This window comes from Arachis hypogaea, chromosome 13, assembly GCF_003086295.3.
Source record: "Arachis hypogaea cultivar Tifrunner chromosome 13, arahy.Tifrunner.gnm2.J5K5, whole genome shotgun sequence".
Classification (NCBI taxonomy): domain Eukaryota; kingdom Viridiplantae; phylum Streptophyta; class Magnoliopsida; order Fabales; family Fabaceae; genus Arachis; species Arachis hypogaea.
In genome coordinates, this window is record NC_092048.1 from 111,473,721 (window position 1) to 111,478,759 (window position 5,039).

The 5,039-nt window shown below is 35.0% G+C and overlaps 1 non-coding gene across 1 annotated transcript; it reads left to right on the forward strand.

Moving 5' to 3' along the window:
- Positions 1 to 347: 347 nt before the first annotated feature.
- On the forward strand, positions 348 to 455 carry LOC112739602 (small nucleolar RNA R71). Its single transcript, XR_003170531.1, has one exon. It is a non-coding gene; the product is annotated as a small nucleolar RNA R71 (small nucleolar RNA).
- The last annotated feature ends 4,584 nt before the right edge of the window (positions 456 to 5,039 follow it).

Sequence of the window (5,039 nt, forward strand, 5' to 3'; positions counted from 1 at the left end):
TAAGCTTCTTCTTCAGAAGATGCCTCTATAGTACTGTTGGATGATTCCTTCAATCCATTCAGACTCTGAGAGATCATATTGACTTGCTGAGTCAATATTTTGTTCTGAGTCAATATGGCATTCAGAGTATCAATTTCAAGAACTCCATTCCTCTGAGGTGTCCCATTACTCACAGGATTCCTTTCAGAAGTGTACATGAACTAGTTATTTGCAACCATGTCAATGAGTTCCTGAGCTTCTGCAGGCATTTTCTTTAGGTGAATGGATCCACCTGCAGAATGGTCCAATGACATCTTAGATAATTCAGACAGACAATCATAGAATATATCCAGGATGATCCATTCTGAAAGCATGTCAGAAGGACACTTTTTGGTCAGTTGCTTGTATCTCTCCCAAGCTTCATAGAGGGATTTACCTTCTTTCTGTCTGAAGGTTTGAACATCCACTCTAAGCTTACTAAGCTTTTGAGGAGGAAAGAACTTGGCTAAGAAAGCCATGACCAGCTTATCCCAAGAGTTCAGGCTATCTTTAGGTTGAGAGTCCAACCATATTCTAGCTCTGTCTCTTACAACAAACGGGAAAAGCATAAGCCTGTAGACCTCGGAGTCAACCCCATTGGTCTTAACAGTATCACATATCTGCAAGAATTCAGTTAAGAATTGAAAAGGATCTTCTAATGGAAGTCCATGAAACTTACAGTTTTGTTGCATCAGAGAAACTAATTGAGGCTTTAGCTCAAAATTATTTGCTCCAATGGCAGGGATTGAGATGCTTCTTCCATGTAAATTGGAATTTGGTGCAGTAAAGTCACCAAGCATCTTTCTTGCATTGTTATTATTTTGGCTATGTCTCCTTCTTTTTCGAAAATTTCTGTCAGATTTTCTCCAGAGAGTTGTGCTTTAGCTTCCCTTAGCTTCCTCTTCAGAGTCCTTTCAGGTTCAGGATCAGCTTCAACAAGAATGTTCTTATCCTTGTTCCTGCTCATATGAAAAAGAAGAGAACAGAAAATAATAGGGATCCTCTTTGCCACAGTAGAGAGGTTCCTTTATGTGAGTAGAAGAGAAGAATAAAAGAAGGGGAAGAGAAAAACTCGAACACAGAGTGGAAGATGGTGTTTGAATTTTGGGTGGTCAAGAAGTGTTAGTAGATGAATAAATAAATAGAAGGAGATGATAGAAGAGAGAATAATTCGAAAATTAAACAAAATAAAAATAAAAATAAAAATAATTTATTTTTAATTTTTAAAAATTAAAGTTAAAATTCAAAAATTTTAAAATTAAATTAAATTAAAATTTAAAACAATTAGTTAATTAAAAAATAATTTTGAAAAAGAGGAAAGGAATTTTCAAAAATTAGAAAGAGAGAGTTAGTTAGGTAGTTTTGAAAAAGATAAGAATCAAACAAAAAGTTAAGTGGTTAATTGAAAAAGATTTGAAAATCAAATTTTGAAAAGATAAGAAGTTAGAAAAGATTTTGAAATTAATTTTGAAAAAGATGTGATTGAAATTTATTTTGAAAAAGAAATTTAAAAAGATTTAATTTTGAAAATTAAAGTTGATTACTTGACTAACAAGAAACAAAAAGATAGGATTTTAAAATTTAAAGATTGAACCTTTCTTACTAGACAAGTAACAAACTTAAAATTTTTGAATCAATCACATTAATTGTTAGTAAATATTTTGAAATTATGAAACAAAATAAGAAAAAGATTTGTGAAAATCAATTTGAAATTTTCGAAAATTATGAAAGAAAATTGAAAAAGATTTGATTTTTGAAAAAGATTTGAAAAAGATAGAATTTTTAAATTGAAAATTTGACTTGACTCATAAGAAACAACTAAATTTTAAAAAGTTTTGAAAAAGTCAACTCAAATTTTCGAAATTTATGAGTGAAATAAGGGAAAGATATTTTTTTATTTTTGAATTTTTAATGAAGAAAGAGAAAAACATCAAAAAGACTCAATGCATGAAAATTTTGGATCAAAACAAATGATGCATGCAGGAACACTATGAATGTCAAGATGAACACCAAGATACTTTGAAGATCAAGATGAACATCAAGACTTATTTCTGAAAATTTTTAAGAAAAGAAAAACATGCAAGACACCAAACTTAGAAATTTTTAATTTTTAGACACTATGAATGCAAGAATGCATATGAAAAACAAGATGCAACACACAACAAGAAAATATGAAGATCAAACAAGAGGATTCATCAAGAACAACTTGAAGATCATGAAGAATGCAATGCATGAATTTTCAAAAAATGCAAGAAAGAGATAAACATGCAATTGACACCAAACTTATAAATTGACACTAGAATCAAACAAGAAACATCAATTTTTTTATTTTTATGATTTTATTAATTTTTTTGGGTTTTTCAAAAATTAATTAGAAAAGAAAAATAAGGATTTCAAAATTTTTAATGAGAATTCCAGGAATCATGCAATGTTAGTCTAAAGCTCCGGTCCAGGAATTAGACATGGCTTACTAGCAGCCAAGCTTTCAGTGAAAGCTCCGGTCCAAGACACTAGACATGGCCAATGGCCAGCCAAGCTTTAGAAGACATTGCCTACCTCCCATGTATACAACAACTATGTGTGTAACTGCCAAATGGGTGAAGATCAACAAGCTCTTGTGATGATAAGTTGAAACCCCGGTCCAAATGATTAGACATGGCTTACAGCCAGCCAGGATTCAACAAATCATCATGAAGCACTAGAATTCATTCTTAAAAATTCTGAAGAAAAATATATTTTTGAAAATATTTATTTTTATTTTTTTCGAAAATAAGAATAATAAAAATCTTAAAATTAAAATAAAATTACCTAATCTGAGCAACCAGATGAACTGTCAATTGTCCAAACTCGAACAATCACCGGCAACGGCGCCAAAAACTTGGTGCACGAAATTGTGATCATCAACAATGGCGCCAAAGACTTGGTGCTCTCAAACGTGAATCACACTTTGTCACAACTTCGCACAACTAACCAGCAAGTGCACTGGGTCGTCCAAGTAATAAACTTTACGTGAGTAAGGGTCGATCCCATGGAGATTGTCGGCTTGAAGCAAGCTATGGTCACCTTGTAAATCTCAGTCAGGCGGATTCATATGGTTATAGAGTTTTAATAATTAAAAGATAAATAAAACGTAAAATAGGATAGAAATACTTATGTAATTCATTGGTGAGAATTTTAGATAAGCGTATGGAGATGCTTTTGTTCCTCCTGAACCTCTACTTTCCTGGTGTCTTCATCCAATCATTCCTACTCCTTTCCATGGCAAGTGTTATGTAGGGCATCACCGTCGTCAATGGCTACATCCCATCCTCACAGTAAAAATGGTCCAAAATGCGCTGTCTCCCCACGGCTATTCATCTGTCGGTTCTCGATCATATTGGAATAGGATTCAGTAATCCTTTTGCATCTGTCACTACACCCAGCACTCACGAGTTTGAAGCTCGTCACAGCCATCCCTTCCCAGATCCTACTCGGAATACCACAGACAAGGTTTAGACTTTCCGGATCTCAAGAATGGCCACCAATAATTCTAGCCTATACCACGAAGACCCTGATCTCATGGAATGGAAGGCTCGGTTGTCAGGCGAGGCAACCATGCGTCATGAACCAGGAGGCTAAGAGATATGCACTTAAGCTATTGCAAGTAGAACGGAAGTGGTTGTCAGGCACGCGTTCATAGGTGAGAATGATGATGAGTGTCACGGATCATCACCTTCCTCAGGTTGAAGAACAAGTGTATATCTTAGATAAGAAATAGGCTTGAATTGAATAGAAAAACAATAGTACTTTGCATTAATTCATGAGAAACAACAGAGCTCCACACCTTAATCTATAGTGTGTAGAAACTCTACCGTTGAAAATACATAAGAACAAGGTCCAGGCATGGCCGAATGGCCAGCCTCCATAAAGGTCTAAGATAGCATAAAACTGATCAAAGATGTCTAATACAACAGTAAAGAGTCCTATTTATATCAGACTAGTTACTAGAGTTTACAAGAATGAGTAAATAATGCAGAAATTCACTTCCGGGGCCCACTTGGTGTGTGCTTGGGCTGAGCATTGAGCTTTACACGTGTAGAGACTTCTCTTGGAGTTGAACGCCAGTTTGTAACCTGTTTCTGACGTTTAACTCCACTTTGCAACCTGTTTATGGCGTTTAACTCCAGAATAGGGCAGGAAGCTGGCGTTGAATGCCAGTTTGCGTCATCTACACTCGAGCAAAGTATAGATTATTATATATTTATGGAAAGCCCTGGATGTTTACTTTCTAACGCAATTGAGAGTGCACCATTTGGAGTTCTGTAGCTCCAGAAAATCCACTTTGAGTGCAGGGAGGTCAGAATCCAACAGCATCTGCAGTCCTTCTTCAACCTCTGAATTTGATATTTGCTCAAGTCCCTCAATTTTTGCCAGAAAATACCTGAAATTACAGAAAAACACACAAACTCATAGTAAAGTCCAGAAATATGATTTTTATTTAAAAACTAATAAAATTATACTAAAAACTAACTAAATCATACTAAAAACTATGTAAAAAAATGCCAAAAAGCGTATAAATTATCCGCTCATCAGTAAACCTACTCACCAACTCCTTTTCCTTAATTCTCATCCAACTGACAGTCAAACATTTCCTACTCAAGGCATCCGCTACAACATTAGCCTTCCCAGGGTGATAACTTAGCTCAAAATCATAATCTTTCAGTAGCTCCATCAATCTTCTTTGGTGCATGTTGAGCTCTTTCTGATCAAAGATGTACTTGAGACTTTTGTGATAAAAAAAGACTCAAAACTTCACTCCGTACAAATAGTGCCTCCAAATTTTCAACGCAAACACAACCGCCGCCAATTCTAAGTCATGAGTGGGGTAATTCACCTCATTGGATCTAAGCTGACGCGAAGCATAAGCTACCACATTCCAGTATTGCATTCACACACAACCCAAGCTTTTCAACGAGGCATCGCAGTAAACTTCAAACAATTCATGTAGTTCAAGTAGAATTAAAATTGGCGCTAAAGTCAAC